This window comes from Amia ocellicauda, chromosome 18 (genome assembly GCF_036373705.1).
Source record: "Amia ocellicauda isolate fAmiCal2 chromosome 18, fAmiCal2.hap1, whole genome shotgun sequence".
Classification (NCBI taxonomy): domain Eukaryota; kingdom Metazoa; phylum Chordata; class Actinopteri; order Amiiformes; family Amiidae; genus Amia; species Amia ocellicauda.
Window position 1 is genome coordinate 3268196 of NC_089867.1, and position 18731 is coordinate 3286926.

General features: G+C 38.4%; 1 protein-coding gene across 2 annotated transcripts in view; it reads left to right on the forward strand.

Moving 5' to 3' along the window:
- Positions 1 to 18731, forward strand: part of ldlrad4a (low density lipoprotein receptor class A domain containing 4a) — a 103398-nt gene that overhangs the window by 23752 nt on the left and 60915 nt on the right. The window lies entirely within an intron of this gene.

Sequence of the window (18731 nt, forward strand, 5' to 3'; positions counted from 1 at the left end):
ATACAGGAACAGTTGAACAAGGAGAGGACCTGCCAGGTCACGGAACATCCCACCCTTATTTTTTGTTTTATTATCTTTTTTTCCTCTCATCTCCTTTCTTGGCATCGTCTTTCCTCCTCTGTTTCTTGCCACTCTCCTTTGTTCTTTCTCCAGTCTGGCAGCCAGAGCCTCCCCTATATAACAGGGCTCCTTAAAGACGGATACACTAGTCTACTCCCTGCTTTGCTTCCATCCCACCTGCTCTTTGGAGGAGTGTTGTTGTTTCTCCGTCTGTATAATAAGTTGAACCCATAAAGATTGTAGTGGGATCCACTGTTTGGTTTTAAAGCTTTCCTGCTTCAACTGTATACATCTTTGAAGGACACACACAGTGTTTCAGCAATGAATAAAAGCTTCTCAAATCTGATGGGGAGGCCACAGATCCTAGACTGCGGCTTTCATTTCACTGGGAGAATACACAATAATGCAAAATCAGCAGGTGTAAATACTGTCATTTCCTCCCCAGTCTTAAGAACCCATTTTGTTAACTGGTAAGTGTAGCAAATATGAGCGAGATCAGAAGACCAGAATAATACACAACCCCTGCAATACAACAAGCAAATAAATGCATTTTAAACATAATACACATTTTTACCACTAGAGTTGCCCTGACATTTGTGTGGTCAATGCAAATTTAAAGGTTATATTTAAGCCAAGATATGCCACCACTGAACATTAATATTATGGGGGGGAAGAAAAAAAGAGTAGAGAGAAATTTGTATACCTGCTTGGAATAATGGTATCAAATCTTAAACTATTAAATTTAACGGCACATTTAAACACGTCTACTAGAATCATGATAACGCCATTATTTGTTTGCTTCAATGTCCAAAGCCTGGAGTTACATGAACTGCTTTCCAAAGCAACCGTGCTTAATTAATTTAACAAAGTAAGAAAACGCAAAGTGGCCTTGAAATGCAAGGTGAAGGTGGGATTTTATTGACTGTTTTGTTGCTGCAGAGCAAATCACACACACGGAAGAGAACTTGTCTGTGGGTTCTCAAGTGAAAATGTCAGCTAGCGCCCCTGTTCACGGAGGGGCTGTGTGACCGTTTTTGTTTGTCGATCGTCTGTGTAGGGCAAGTGAATAATTCATCATTCCCTTGAGGTGACTGTTTTACTGCTATGGCAGCTGTACCTGAAGTATTCTGTATCAGGTGCGTGTCTTTAGTTATAGTACAGTGTATATATAGTAGTACCTACTGGGTTACAGCTTTGGCACGGTCATTGAGCTTCACTGCACTAATTATATGATGTGACATTGGTTTGGAATTACACTGCAGTAGTAACCTAGTGTCTTATGTTGTGCAAGGGTGTGCGTCTCACTGGGATTTTTTATTTTATTTTATTCTTTTTACAACACTGAAAATGATTTAGACAGTCTAATGCAGCCTGTGCCCTGAAGATAAAGCCAAGCGAGGGTAAAAGCATTTTTAATCACAAAGCTGTCATCCCCGTCTCGGAGAAAGTATGTTTTTTTTTTTTTGCAGAGAATATCCCTCGGATTAAAGCAAGACACAGAGGCATGTTCCCCTTGCTTTATGTGCGTGATCGGATACCATAAGAGTTCTTATCAGTCTGAACTACAGGGGGGGTGTGGAGGGAATCAAAACAAAAGATAATTATTAGATGAGGCTGAGATTGAATGCGCTGACAAGAAGTATTATATATGAATAAATATCTCCTGTTTTACTGTCTGGAAAAAAATGACAGTCCCTGAGAAGTGCTTCAGTGCGTCTATCAAATGTAATGATTGTAATAAATTCCTCAGAAATCCCCCCTGAGTGTTTTTTTTTTTTTTTTTTTGGTCTGTGCTGTCTGAGTGGAGATGTGCTCACAGTAGGGGGACAGTTGTGCTCCCTGCAGTTTGTTAAATCATCTCTAAGCTGGCTCTGGCAACCAGCTACCTCAATGTATCACTCAGTTAGCCCCTTCAATCAATTCAAGACCTCGATTAGGCTAGGCTAGCAGAGAAGGGTGCAATTAGCCCACTGTAAAGCTGTCAATGGCCTAAGATAGATTTTGTTGACTATATGATTCATAATGTAGAAGGGTTTGTTTCCTTCTCTAAAGGGATTTTCTATCCAAGATGGACAGCCCCGTTTTGATCCCACTCCTATTTCAGTGATATCCAGCCCAGTTTCTAGTTAACCCCAAACCACTTAGTATTAGGCCTACATGTCACCCAAATTCAGCCATTCATAAAGAATGGTGGAATCACTTTAATTATTGATTCATCTAGTGTCTTGTTCAATTATGAGATGTCTGGTCTTTAAATGAGAAGCTTATTGGGACTGAAAGGATCTCTACGTTTTCAGACTGACCAAAACACCTGCTTCATTGATCAGAATTGTTATTAATTATTAATTAATTATTTAAGAGGGACAAAAAAAAGTAGAGTGGGACTCGCTAGGACCTCTCAAAATGTGGATGACATCGGCCAAGGTTGACATTTCGTCTTGCATTTTCTTTAACCATCTTGAACTCTGTTAGTAGATTGGGACTAAATTTTGGGCACAAGAATATGGCACTTTGTCTAGGTAGTCTTGGCTAGACTCAAAATCCTCTGCTAGCCTCATTTCTGTGAGGTGCAGTGACCACTGTTGGTTTACATTGGTAGTGGAAATGTTGGAATTGCTTTAGTCAGTGACTGTGTGTCCATAGTCAAGTTTAGTTTACAGAGCTGTAATTCATCCACTTCTAAACGGGGGGGATGGGGACTTTGGCCTGGGGAGTGGGATGAAAAAGCAGTGGCTTCATGGAGCCCAGAGATGCCAAAGAAATGTAATGGAGAGGTAAAGGTAAGAAAAAACTGTTTAAATGTTATTGTGGTCGGTAGCCAGGCAAAATTAAACTCCAGAAGCCTAAAGGCAACTAAGGACAGGAAAGGGATGATCTTGATGGCTTGATTGGTTGTGGACGAGCTTGCTATGTTGAGGTCATCCCTCTCTGAACTTGGTAGAGCTTTCTAACCTCCCCCACACAGGGGACTGGTCATTTGGCGTAGGGGGTTTGTCACTATGCCAGTGTCTTGGGTGCTTGGAGGCATGCCTGTGATGGCGGTTCAAATCCAAGTGGGACTTCTGACCGATTTAGGAATGCAGTATTTGCACATGGAAGTCCAGCTGTAGTATGTAGTATCGTAGTATGTCTTAAGCCGTTAGCTTATTGTACTAGGATGTATGCTTATTGTATTTTGTAGGGATTGCATTACTGTACTTTTGTAATACTTTGTTTCTTGTGTAAACTGTCACCCTGGATAAGGGTGTGTGCTAAGAAATAAATAGTTTATTATAATAATGAGTTTTTTTCAATCCAGTTCTGTGGCTTTTATTTTTGTCCTGTTTCTGGTCTTAGAAATGAATCTAAAGAAAAGTCTTTGTGAATTATTGTGCTGAATTGTATTTTTATTTTTCATGTAGGGAATGATTATAGTATATGTATGACTTGTGTTGTAGGCAGCCTCTTGCATTGTTATGCATAAAGTAGAAAAGTCGTTAGTTCATTAATCAATGTCAGAATTACAACATACCCTCTAGGTTTTAGTCTTTGGAAACGCATCGTTGTAGGTACCTAATTAAAAACATTGCTGTTTAGATCAGGTTTGCCCACAAGAGTATTTGGCCAAGTTTTATATATTTCTTTTGACTGTAATTTAAAAGCCTGGGAAAGAAATGTACTGCCTGACTCATCAGCAATTCTTAATGAGATAAGCAAGATAATTTAGATACATTATTTTACATTTATTCAGACTCTCCACTTTCCCTTTCATTCTCATGTTCAGAATCCTCAACAAGAACACCATAAAAGCTAGAAAACAGATAGTGTGCAATGATGCCTGCAAATCTTTCGTCAGATAACTTCTATAAAATCTGTTAATTTGGAAAGCTGGATTATTGTGCATTTCAGAAGTATATCAGAGGTCAGAAATATCGCAACAATTAACAGCAAGAAATTTAGGTTTGAGGAAAAACGTTTGATAAACCAAAATTGCTGAACCGAATGCATGTGCTTCCACATTTACTTCAATCCAGGTGGTATTGATAAGCTGTGGAGTGTCCATTTTGTGATTTGAGAATCACATGCTGCTCTGAATCTATAAAGTCCATGAGAAACTAAATCCTAGACATCAGTGTCTTCACCTACATTTCTGTATTAAAATTGAAGCTGACAAATAGTCGACATCAGCACATATTGCCGTGTAAAAACAAACATAACTTTATGCTTTAGGAACTACCCTGTTGGTGGTATTGCTCTGTGAGGAGTATGGGATAACTAAAGTGAAATGTTAGTAGTAATTGAAAGTCAAACTAACATGTTTGGAAGAAAGTCATAATATAGGTAATTAGCCCCATTTGACCGATCCTTCCTAAACTGGAGGCAAATTAAGCATCTCTTTGACACTCATTCTAGTACAGTCACAGCATCTTTTCTACAGGATTCCAGCACACACTGTGTACAGATTCAACCTCAGCTTTACTATTTCTGCCAGTTTCCACAGCTACAGGTTTTTTTTTTTTTTTCTAAATATTATATAAAGACTTGTTTACACAAAGGCATATTTTGCCATTATTAATAATCTACCCAGCACCTGCACTATTTCACAAAGGCTGCTATGCGTCATGCACAACAGATCCGAGAACCATGGGTATCCAGTCTGGTAGAAGGGATGTGCTTATCTTGCTATAGATAAGGTTTGACTTTGCATGCTTGGAGTGCATTCCCACAGTTTTATACAGACTCCCTAAATTATTTCTCACAAAGGCCAATAAGAGGGCAACATAGGTCAGTAGCGAACACAACAATACACACGCAGAGCAAAATGCAGAAAAACAAACTCGTACCGGTTGAAGAAGCAGATGGGATGGGGCGGTGTGAGTGTGGTGCTGATAATACTGTGATCCAGGGTTCGATCCCTATCTGTTCCTGTCTGGCCAGTGTTCTGAATCCTGATAAATTCTCCTGGGGGGAGGGGGAGGGGGGGGTGGATAGTGGGTATTGGATCAGTTGTGGCTGCAAGCTGACAATGACTGGCTCAAGTGCATTCTTCCATAGGTGTTGAAAAGGTTTTTGACCCCAGCAATATAAAAACAAGCATCGGTGAGCTGATCTCTTGAGTAAGAAAAAGAGGACTCTAATTACTGTCACATTGCTCTCAAAACACAGTACAGTGAGTGAGACTAGGAGAGCGTACACTAGCTATGCAATAAAGCTAAACTAAAGACTAGTTACTATACTGCAATATATATATAATTTATTAAGCATGCCTTTTTTTATTATTTGGCATGAGAAGGGCACGCACAAGTAAAATCATTATGTAATGCACTTGAAGGGTATTAAAAAGATCATTATGGAAAATGATATACCTGAGTGACTGTAAATACAATTTAACTGTAATTAAAAAGGAGAAAATGTTGTATTTAGCCTTTGGGGTTCTACTGTTGTTAAGTAAATGAGCAAATATAACTGGAAATCACTCTAAAAAAATATGCAACATTAGGAGGGTTTTTTTCCAAATGGTTCGGATTCTAATAAAGAAGTAAGTTGCATGTTTTACCAATGTGTGTCTATGTATTTCTTTTACCCAAAAATCATTTCTTAACTGTGGCCTCTTCATTGTGTATTTTTCTAAGGCTATGTAAATGTAAAGGAAATAGTGTCCATGGGAACTTAAGAATTATAGATACTGTGATAATCAGTTTTGGGTTCAGGAGAACAAATGCAGAGTAAATGGTGAGCCATTTTCCCAGTTAATTTCACATTTTTAAGAAATGCAGGTCGACATGTCTATATTTGTGTTAGTTACTGAGGTAATTGTGATTCATAGCTGTATGAAAGAATGATGCATTCCTTTTTGGAGGTTTTGGAGACCAAGGCTATGCTTTCATTATTAGGCTTTCAAACTTTGTTGAAATGACCGTTTCAGAGGAATAGCTAGCTAAATTAAGATCCATTAAAAGGTTTAGTTTTCTGGTAACATGTATTTGCTGTATAAGACACAGCTAAGGACTTTTATCAGTATTGATGGGAATTGTTGTACACTCAAGCTGCCAGTAAATGTCTTTTAAATGGGATGGATTTTATTTGTCCTAATAACATGCATTAAAAAGGCTGCTTGTATAAACTAAGCATCTATGAGAGATTCAATTTTTGTGGGGAAGGGGAAGAATTGAGGTTTTGGGATAAGTGTTAAAACATGTATCGTTTATTTGTTATTTGTTAAAATATATTTTTATATATAGTTTTTTGCTTATCACCCCCTTTTGTATGTTGGACCTCAGTGTTTTGCTTAGTACCAGGCAGATGTGATTGTGAAGAAAATTCCATACATTTTTCAGGTGGGGGGAAAAAAAAAAAAAGCATTCTGCACATCACATAGGGCCGTCTCCTGAATTATGATGGTTAGCTTATTAGAATCAAGATAGCACTTTTGAAAATACTTTCTTGGTTCAATTCAGATTCTACAGTGTCAGCTTAAAAAAAAAAAAAAAAAAAAAAAAAAAATTGTCATTCTACAGTGCCGGTTAAGATGAGAGATTTCTCTGGTCTGGACTGCGCATTACTCATCATGGTCTAAGCTAAAACAGCCTAATCACATCTGTTGCTTTCGTACCTCTCTTTTTGGCTGGCTTCCAGAGAAATGTAGAGTGATTTAGGATTTTAAAACTGGGAAATTGGGCTGCTGACTCGAGAGAGAAGATGACTGAGATTATTCCCATCTCACTGTGAAATAGTGATAACCGAACATCCGAAGCTATATAGTTATAGTGTGGGAGTGATTTTGCTTGGGCAACTTTCTCACTCTCTATGCTTCTTGCAGTTTGATCACAATCCTATACTATCCTGGACATTGTACAGAACTGTGTTAAGGGCCTGTATACTAAATTAAGTCCTACTAGAAAAAGCATAGTGTGCCCTGGCAGGTGCCCATGAAGACAATACAGCTCTGACTGACTGACTGACTGAATGAGTCCTACAGTTAGGGGGTCCAGAGGCTCTTATGCTGTGGGGGCCATTTTCTTTGCATGGTTTGGTTCCACGTGTCCCCTTAGAGGGATGGGTCACTGCAAATCATTACAAAGTTACTGAGTGATCCCTTTTATCCTATGGTGAAACATTTCTATCCTGATGGGAGTGGTCTCTTCCAGGATGACAATGCCCCCATCCATAGGGCACGAGGGCTCACTGAATGGTGTGATGAGTATGAAAATGATGTGAATCATATGCTTTGGCCTTCGCAGTCACCAGATCTCAACCCAATTGAATACCTATGGGAGATCTTGGAATGCTGTGTTAGACAGCGCTCTCCACCACCATCATCAAAACACCAAATGAGGGAATATCTTTTGGAAGAATGGTGTTCATCCCTCCAGTAGAGTTCCAGAGACTCGTAGAATCTGTGCCAAGAGCATTGAAGCTGTTCTGGCGGCTCATGGTGCCCAACACCTTACTGAGACACTTTATGTTGGTTTTTCATGTAATATGTCACCCATCTGTATATACACTTCTAAAATCTGTATTAACTGAAACAATCACTTTAATTTGTATCATAAATATTTTGAAAGCATGCTTACAATAATACACTGATATATTCATGGCCCTGTTTGGTATAGTACAGTGAAGTCCTGCTTAACCAAAACCAATTGAGGAGGGTTTATGTAAACTCACATAAAATACATGTTTAAAGATTTTAATGTCATCCGAAGTGCATTTCCAGGGTTGATAGTCATGTATATTATTTTTTCATTTTCCAATCTGAATTCAGTGCTCTGCTCTGGTAAGGAGAAAATCTTGCCACGAAAGTGCCACGTCATATGGTTCAGGACACGATTACCCTAAGACATCATCTTGTAATTGGATTTGCATAGAATACCTTGACGGAACATTTCTAATCCACTCATAACTGTTTTATGCACCCTCCCATTCTCGGTGACAAGCATTCGGGCTAGAAAATGCTCAGGGAATAATAAAGGACTTCTGCATTAATGGTTATGTAAGCCGCAGAGAAAAGCAGCAGCAAAAATAGGAGGAGGAATACAAAGAATGTACAGATTATAATTAAGAGCACAGCGATTGCTAAAACACGGAGATCAGAATTACATGACACTCAAGCTTAAGCTTCCCATGCCATCGACTGAAAAATGGGTGTACATCTCAAAAAGAGGACCGCGCTTTAAAACCTTGGAGAATGTGCACTTGAATCCCTGAACCAAAGGATTCCCATGTTTAGCCATTCTATACAAAAACACAATTTTCCAGGCATTGTGAGGTAGACCTAAATATCTGACTACTCCTGTAAACCAGCTATTCTAGAGGGTACCTGTTAAATTTCTTGTTGTTTTATAGTATACTTTATAATGAGATCCACTATATATGTCAGACTTTGTAGCAATTATAAACTTCAAAAACCCTTCCAGAGAATATGGTGCTAAAGATGGTGGTATAGTCTGGAACTAAATGTGAAATAGTTTTCGGTTTGCCCTTAACTTTGGACAGAAACCTAGATTCTCATACCACAGTACACAAGAAATACTTTTGAGGGCAATAGGGATACATAAGGTGCCCTCCTGTGTAATACTCTCTTTGGGAGGCAATAAATAAGAAGGATTTCTGGAAGACATTTCATTTGGCCTCAGTCTTCTGTTGACCTGCTCAGAAAATACAACCACAGACGCACATACACAGGCCTATACCAAATCAAAACATTGCCCTGCCCATTAATCAAAAATTACACACACTTGTACCCTATCACTGTGTTTGCTGTCAGAAGCCACTATCTACTACTTCCAAATAAAAACCTGATAAGGTACAGGTTTGTAATTTGTGATATGCAGGTAGGTCAATGTTTTGATTGGGCCTAGGCCCCAGTCACGATCGGCAATCTTATTGGAAATGCCCAGCAGAAGTTACTTTGTAGAAGATGCTTTTATTATTATTAGTTTGTGTAAACTTTTGTACCTTGAATTATAGAGCTTTCACATTTAATACATTGCATGAAGAAATATTTGTACATCAAAACCGAAATCGACTGACAACCTGTACAATATGCACTTGATTAATTGTAAATGGGGAAAGTGAAAAGCATTAAAAGAAATCTGCTGGTTTCAGCTGTTCCCTAACCCAGATCTGACATTTTGACAATAAACGTGATGCATAGCCAGATTACAGTTGTCAGCTTTTTCACACTTCGTTGCAAGCCGCCTTGACACAAAGTAGATCAAGAATATTACAAATGATACCTCCACTTTTTACCTTTTGTGTGCTTTGTCAATTATTTTGTGCTTCATTAAACCCTGCATGAGAAATTGGCTCCCTCTTTTGTGCGCCTAAGCAATACGTGTTAGAAGAAAAACTTTGAATCCTCCAAAAGAAGAAAGTTTAACTTGGGTAAATCAGGCCACGGTTTCAATATAGAAGGTACCTAACTTAAATACTCTCTCCTTATCATTGAGTCTTGTGGTGTATTCAATACAAAAAAAAAAAGTTTGACTAAGCCAAAATCAATGATGAAAGAATTTTCTTAGAAACGAAGAGCTTTCAGGTTTAAATGATCGTGCTGTCTCTTGCTCCCCTTAGTACTTCATAGCTGCCCATAAATTTACAGAATCTGTAGAGCAGTGCATTTAGGGCCGTGATTGAGCAACAGGGGGGAATTGCTAAGGAACAGATGTATTCTGTCGTTCTGACAGTTGTCCTGCCCCTGTGGTCGTGCAGAGCTTCTGTAGAATGGATGAAGCAAGCTCCTCACAGCAGTTCTTGCAACATTTTCCTGCTCTTTATTCTAAAAAATGTTAATATATTTGAAAAATGGTCCAGACGAAGTAAAGATCAACGAAAAGTGAATAAATGTAAGACTCTGGGGGGAGGGGGGGAATCTTTCTCAAGCAGCTATTATTTCTGTGGCTTTTAAATGTGTCGCAAGGTCATTTTTGTCTGAAAAATGTATTCACTACACCTGACACTTCACACTACAGCTGTAATGTTATGAACGTTAGACTGTGATCAAATGTCAAGAATATTTCTGCCTCATTAAAATTAAATATTTAAGGTGATATTTCTCTAAAACAAAGCATAGCATGGAATTTGACAGTGAAATATTTAGAGGAAAAAGTTACATTTATGAAGCAAATGGCCTATCAGTAGCCATATGCTTTTCCGTGATATGGGAAGTTCAAGTAAATCTGTATGTGCGATAGTAAGTCGCTGTTCTGTGTTAGGGGCTGTGGCTATGATGCATGTTTTGTTCATTTTGTTTTTAAAGAGAAACCAAATGTAGAATAATGGATTGTACGATCTTTTTGTGTACCATAGATCTCTCTTTTCCCCTGATACTTTAATTTGCTAGTCATTTTTGCTGGACCTATGAGTACAGTGCATCCGGAAAGTATTCACAGCGCTTCACTTTTTCCACATTTTGTTATGTTACAGCCTTATTCCAAAATAGATTAAATTCATGATTTTCCTCAAAATTCTACTAACAATACCCCATAATGACAATGTGAAAGAAGTTGGTTTGAAATCTTTGAAAATGTATTAAAAATAAAAAACAAAAAAACCACATGTACATAAGTATTCACAGCCTTTGCCATGACACTCAAAATTGAGCTCCGGTGCATCCGGTTTCCACTGATCATCCTTGAGATGTTTCTACAACTTGATTGGAGTCCACCTGTGGTAAATTCAGTTGATTGGACATGAGTTGGAAGGGCACACACCTGTCTATATAAGGTCCCACAGTTAACAGTGCATGTCAGAGCACAAACCAAGCCATGAAGTCCAAGGAATTGTCTGTAGACCTCCGAGACAGGATTGTATCGAGGAACAGATCTGGGAAAGGGTACAGAAAAATTTGTGCAGCATTGAAGGTCCCAATGAGCACAGTGGCCTCCATCATCCGTAAATGGAAGACGTTTGGAACCACCAGGACTCTTCCTAGAGCTGGCCGCCCGCCCAAACTGAGTGATCGGGGGAGAAGGGCCTTAGTTAGGGAGGTGACCAAGAACCCGATGGTCACTGTGACAGGGCTCCAGCGTGTCTCTGTGGAGAGAGGAGAACCTTCCAGAAGAACAACCATCTCTGCAGCACTCCACCAATCAGGCCTGTATGGTAGAGTGGCCAGACCGAAGCCACTCCTCAGTAAAAGGCACATGACAGCCCGCCTGGAGTTTGCCAAAAGGCACCTGAAGGACTCTCGGACCATGAGAAACAAAAGATTGAACTCTTTGGCCTGAATGGCAAGCGTCATGTCTGGAGGAAACCAGGCACCGCTCATCACCTGGCCAATACCATCCCTACAGTGAAGCATGGTGGTGGCAGCATCATGCTGTGGGGACTGGGAGACTAGTCAGGATCGAGGGAAAGATTAATGCAGCAATGTATAGAGACATCCTTGATGAAAACCTGCTCCAGAGCGCTCTGGACCTCGGACTGGGGCGAAGGTTCATCTTCCAACGGGACAATGAGCCTAAGCACACAGCCAAGATAACAAAGAAGTGGCTATAGGACAACTCTGTGAATGTCCTTGAGTGGCCCAGCCAGAGCCCAGACTTGAACCCGATTGAACATCTCTGGAGAGATCTTAAAATGGCTGTGCACCGACGCTCCCTATCCAACCTGATGGAGCTTGAGGGGTCCTGCAAAGAAGAATGGGAGAAACTGCCCAAAAATAGGTGTGCCAATCTTGTAGCATCATACTCCAAAAGACTTGAGGCTGTAATTGGTGCCAAAGGTGCTTCAACAAAGTATTGAGCAAAGGCTTTGAATACTTGTGTACATGTGCTTTTTTTGTTTTTTATTTTTAATAAATTTGCAAAGATTTCAAACAAACTTCTTTCACGTTGTCATTATGGGGTATTGTTTGTAGAATTTTGAGGAAAATGTATGTGCAATATTATAAAATAATTTTTAAATTACGGAGAACTCGCTCTTCTGACTGCAGCTACATTGGTCATGTTATAGCCATCCCTTAACAGGATTAAGGTCTTCCACAGAATAAGCCGTTTCCTTTGCCTTGTGTTTGAATGTTCTCTCATGTGGCTTTTATCAGTATCTTTTTAAAGGATCTCAAAATTCAAGACAAATAAACTTAACACATAAAATACTTAAATTTTAATTTGTAGTATCTAGCAATGCCTATTATTTATACCCTCCCAAGTGAAATTATTCAATTGTTACTCAGCTCTTTCAACATTGTGACTCCTGTGCTTAATGCAGGAGAGCTGTAGTCCACAAATAGGGTGTTGTATAAAGCACTGTTGCTTTTGGTCACACTGCAGTACTTGGAGCTAAAGCATTGTGGGAAGGAATAGCAGCTCTCCCCAATAACACTTTGCCCTCACGGGTCCCCAGTAAGTTACAGGGGCTAGTGTAGTTTGATCAATTGGGCACATACTGGCCAATTTAAGCCCAAACAATCCTGGCAATGCTCTCTATTTTATAAGTAGTGGGAAGATCTATAATTTTGAAATGGGGTTGTAGTAAAAGATACTTAAATACTTTTTCAAGGAGTAGCCTAGTTCAATATTCAGGCTTAATTGAGACAAAGTTAGCATGGCATCTTGAGGTACTGATCCAGACGGATTACAGAAGTATCTGTGATGTCATGTTTAGTGTTCTCAGACAACTACTGTAATTGCTTAAGTTTTTTTTTTTTAGTTGGCAGAATTCTATGCGAAAATCTGAACTTGGTATAAAGTACTTGGAAAGTTAGCAACTTTACTGTGAAATCCCTAAAATGATCTAATTATTGTAATTCTGAAACTCGCTCTTGGCTCATTTCTGTTTAGGTTGGACACAGTCCTGCTTGTTCTTGGAAAAAATGATTTGCAACATGTTAGACTAGTACCAATAAGTTAACTGATAGCATTCTGGCTAATATGTTTTAAAACCACACTGCTGCTTTAAAACTCGGGTCAGCTAGGGTAATGCAACACACTTTGTCAAATTCCCAAAAATTTCAGCTGTATCCTGGAAATGGATAGCATTGCAAGCGGAGTGCTATTAAGATGTAGGTTTGCAGCTGCCGCCTGCCTGCAGAGACGTTAAAGAGAGAAAAGCAAATCACGTGAATCTAGGAAAAATACTGTGGTACCTCACAAGATGTCAAATAGTTTTGCATTTAGACTGTCGGTTTTTAAAGATTTATGTTGTTGATTATTAGACGCTTGTCTTCCTTTGCTCCAGAACGTGATCATTAAGAGCGGAAAACTGCCAAATAATTCCAAAAAGAATGAACACAAACTTAGCCTCTGTTATTTCACAGCTGTGACCTTTTCAATATGACCATCCACAGTGTGACCTCATGTTGTTTTAATTAATGTGCAGTGGAGTTATTTGAATAAATGCAAAGTAAATTAGACTACAAAATCAAGCAAAATGTAAGTTTATTTTCTTAATTGGTTATGTTTTTTTTTTTGGCAGTGTGATTCAGCCTCATTGACTATTTGCTTTGAGATTGTACAATACTAAAAGTTAGTTTTATTTCTCTATTTCAGAAAGCACAGCACAACATATCTTATCTTATTTATAGTTTAAAGTTGTTTTCAGGGTGCTTTAAAACTGACCATTACAAGTTTAACTTAAGAACTTTCTCTTGAAGTGATGGTGCTACCAATAAGTAACTAATTGAACTAACTGAATGCCTCCTGGGACCTATCTTATCAGATACATTTTGCTATGAAATTTAATATTTCATAACAGTGTATATAAGTGGGTGGTATAAGGCTGTTAACAAAGAAAACTGCATAGAAATTCCGACAACAAAACATTATATTTTCTCCTACAAAGGCTGCCTCCCCAGCTAGCTTCTGCCCCAGAGAGATCCGACACTTCCCTGCTGTCAAGCGCCTGCCTTGGGAACAATACCTGAAAAGTTATTTTCTCCAAGGAACGGTTACAGGATGAAGTCATTGTATCCGTAGAAGCTGTTAGTTGATAGTGCTTTCTCTTAACGGTGGAAAACACTGCTTTACTGCCTGACAAATAAGATCTGCACGTTTGGGTAACACTTTAGTTTAGGCTTCAACAATTACATTACTGCGGTATTAACAGAGTCTCAATAAACTGATAGTAATTGTCCTCTACTAATGACTATGGGCCCAATTTTTTTTCAAAGTTTGTAAGGGATTTTGCTGACAAGTAAGGGGCAATATACATGTTTTATTAGTTACCATACTTGAACATACTTATAGCTCATCTTCTCACTCAAAAGGATTGCAAAATGCCTACATAAATGGCCTTAATCGGGGAAATCCTGCAAAATGTAGGAAAGTTTTATTTTTTACTCATGAGTAAATGAATTATCAATGTCAGAAAATCAAGCCCATAGAGTATGTGATTAACTCGTTAATAAAGCCATTCTAATGCAGTGTTAATAGCTTGGTTATTATACATTGATAATGTGAATAGATTTCATTATAGCAGTGTAGCTTAAATTGAATGTACCTGAAACTTTAAGTACCTTAATCTGAGATGGCTACCCTTCATACAAGGTTAGAGATGCTGTCTCACCTAGGTATCTTCTTTAGCTGTTCTCATGTGGAGCCCACTTGTGTGTGATGCATCTTACAGGGACTTGTCCCTCCTGTTCAAATTCAACATGGTTTACAAACGTCTTCATCCAGGCAGAACTGTGCCCTTTTGGGATTAATAGCCATTTCTGGTCTGTGTGAGCTATGGTCCTGTCGGTTAAATCCTATCACCTGAATTGGTGAAGGTTATTTCTTGATGGCCTTTTTAGGTAGGACAGCTCAGCTGGCTTTGTAAGGGCCATGTGCAGTTGTTGCTGGGAATCTTGAAGCTCTAGTAGTAGGTGGCTCTGCGCATGTTATGATAAGGAGCACGGCCAAGTTAAAATTAGAAATAAATGTGTGTGGAGTGGAGATAAATATAGCTCGGCTGTCACATGCCATGTATCCTTCACTTTATTTGATTGAGATCACAGAGTGAATGAGTCATTGGAAGGATTGTAACAAAACGCGAAAAAATTAAATGTGTGTGTATAAATGTATACTTTCTCACATTAAAGGATCAATCAAAATACATTTGAAGGGGTCATAACCTCCGTGATTTTAAATGTACTTGTCAGTTAACCGCAACACTATAGCTTTCTGTTTTTCTACTAATAACTACTGTATAACTAAATCACATAATAAAGGGCAGATAACGCAGTTCCTAAAATGATTGGTTTAGATGTACACATGTTAGTAGGAGTGTATAAGTAAAGGATTTGTGATTTCTCTTCTATCGTTTTACTAACTTTTCTAACTTTGAAAGTACAATTTTAATCACAATCATGAATACTGTAAATACCCCAAAGGAGAGCTCTTTTGTGTTGCAAGATATAGCCTAACATTTTAACGGATACTCTTTAGATGTAGTTTTTTCTGGTATGGGATTTGTCTTCCCCACAGCAGCTAGGTACAGTGGTATGGCCTCATTTTCACTGGGACACTTTGAGATGGAATGGGGTTTTAAAGACATTTTAATCAGGCATTATTTACACCCTTGCCAAATTGAGTCCCTTTGCACTGCAATAACTACATCAAATAGAGGCTCATCACAAATTCGTATTCATTTTCTGTATTTGTTTGCCGTTTTTAAAACCATAAAATCCCTGTGTATCTCGCGTCAATTATTAATAAATTACAATTATAAAAGCTAGATGTAATATTGATAATTATGCCTAATTATTATACTGAATGTACCTGCTGCAGGGAATACAAATACCATGCTCTTTAGATTTAGTCTTTTCTGTTATGCGAAAAGTGTTGAAACGTCAAACCTGAAGAACAGACTCCTTTGGAGTATTTACAGTAGCCATGATTGTGATTTAAAGTTGTACTTGTAACCTTTAGAAGTTACTTAAATAGAGTGGAAGAGAGAAATTACACATCCTGTATATATACATTATTCTCCTGTGCAAAGCCATTGCCAATGAATATATATTTTATAAATTACTTGTTTTTTGTTATTCCAATAAACATGACATTCATTTTGTTTTTCTTAGCAGACTTATCCACTACGATTTAGTTGTTTCAATAAATTCCCTTATTTTTACATACAATTACCCATTTATACAGCTGGGTTTTTGCTGGAGCAATCTAGGTAAAGTACTTTGCTCAAGGGTACAAAGCAGTGTCCCCCCACCTTGGATTGAACCCATGACTCAGGAGTCCAGAGCCTTAACCTCCACTCCACACTGCTGCCCAGGACTGCAGTTAATAAAGGAACATTTGTAGTGTTGAAACAAAGTAAATGGTCATCAGATTGTGACGCACTCTGTGTGCGTGTGGACGGGCATAGGGAGTATTTGGAAATGGGTGAGACAGTGTCTCCATTTTAGCAACTGTTAAATTGCAAACTACCCATGAACTTGTCTGACCTTTTAGTACCTTTGTTGCTTCTGCTGTTTCTGAAAGTTTCCATAAGTAAATTACCATACGATTACCATATAAGGAATTTGGCTGAATCAAGCTTGTTTAAGATCCAATCTATATAAGATGACTAATTCTTTATGTGTTTAGATAAACTGTCAGGCTGTTTATTTCTCTCCCTGCAATGGCTGTAATAAACTACTTTGACTGATTCTGCAAACCAACCTCAAAGTGCAGACTCGTTTCCTTCCTAAGTAGTATTTGAAAACCAAAAAGTTGGCGGTTACAGCAACAGGTGTGAATCCTTCCATTTATGAATAAAGGAAACTGAGAATTGCAGATTTAAACTTTAGAAATCAACCACGTCTTTAGTTTCCCCACCGGTTTTGAGATCTAGTGAAGTTATGATTAGCTTCTGTTGAAAGTTGAAATGTCTATTTTTAAATGCGGGGGTATATGAAGAACTAGCCTATATACAGCACTACAGTCTTATATTGTATCTTCAGTAGTTTTGTTCCAAGTGTTGTCGGCATTAAGGAGAATATTTTCCTAAGACGCATCTGACGTCAATTACGGGTAATATTTTGTATGCTGAAATGCCTGAAATAAGAGTTAGTCTGGTAGTTCCACCCTTGCTGGGTTGATACAGAGAAGTACAAAGAGTGGAAGAACCTTTGATTTTAATGTACATGTACTTTTAACTGGCAACATTAATTCCTTTTGCCTTGTTCCTTATTGTGTATCACGGGTGTTGTATTCTCAGATGTGAAAGACTCCCATTCAAATGGTTTAATTTATTTTACTACTCAAATTCCTATGCAAAATATACTCTGAGCAATATAGTCAGGATTAGTTTCCGAGTAGCATGTGAGGACAGTGATATTCCTTGCCTTGTCTTTTTGGGAGTTGACTCCCTGGTAAACCAAAGCTTTATTTCAGGTTTATTTCATTATGCGTGGTTCACTGTATCACTGTGCCCAATGTTGGCATCAAATGGTTTGCAGCCAGTGTATTGAATGATCAAAAATGGTAATTCAAATGTATAAATCAACATTGTTATAACATGGTTTCAGAGTTAGATGTATGCTGCATGGTGGCCTAGCATCTCGGAACTAAATGGAAAAGGGGGAAAGTAGGAGAAAGTAGGACTGCGATGACTGATAAAATAACAGCCACTTAATTAACTCACTCATAGTCTTGTCAGCATTATATTGAATGCTGCGCACAATTACATAAACGAGGGGAGGTCATTATTGATTTCTGTGACCTCGTCAAACAATGTCTACAGTTTGCTTTCTGAATATAACATTCAGGCCAGTCTTCCCTCTTTTTCTCTCCCAAGCATGGTGTGTTAGAATGAGATTGATCACATATCTACAGTGCACCAGAGGCAGACATGAAACCCAAATAATTGCTACACTTTGTTGTTGCCAATGTGAGGATACAATAAAGTTGTTGTGATGCTTGCTTCAGTCTGATGTTAAATAACAGAGGGTACAATGTTTGATTTAGTTTTTGTTTATCCCATTAGGCTGTTCTGATTTCTAAACTGCTATCCTGGTTTCTTCTCGTCTTAATATACCTCCTGAAACACTGATAGTAAAGGCCCCTGAGAATCTGAGTGTTTATATGTGGGTGGTGGTGGTGGGGACAAATGTGCTTGTACTATTGATAGTCTGATATTCTTGGAGATTCAGCCGTGCAACAAGCTAATGGAATTCCAAAATCGTATCTCACTTGGCTTATTTATGTGGACCAAAGTGATTACTCAGCCCATTACATTCTCATTAATTCCAATAATGTTTTTTGTGGGGATGCCCTTTTTAACCATGTCTTAAATCCACTTGAGTGGGAATGACATTGTTATAGATCATTTTACTTGGAATAAATAAGACCACCTCCATAATTCCATTGACGCTTTTAGATTTGGTACATGAAACCGTATAGATGCCAACATGTGGAATTAGCAGAGACTTACTATCACTTCCCAGTATATCAACAACCCCCAAATATGTGGTAATTCTGTGACAGTGTCACTGATCGTGCCGTTGCTTGAAATATTCTCGGAAAGGCGCTGCATTTTTATTTATGACTAAAGGCAATGGAAGAATTGCAAATAAAATCTGTCATATCATTAGAATCTCTGCCAGGGACTTGGAGCGTTTACTTTGTCTGCATTCTTGCCAAATATTTCCTCCTGTGTTCTGCTTTTGGTAGTATTTTTAACTAGCACAGTGTAATGTATTCCTTTGCTGACTTTACTTTTTTTTTTATTTTTTTATTAAAGACAAATATTGCTTTTGAAATGTAAATGGTTTC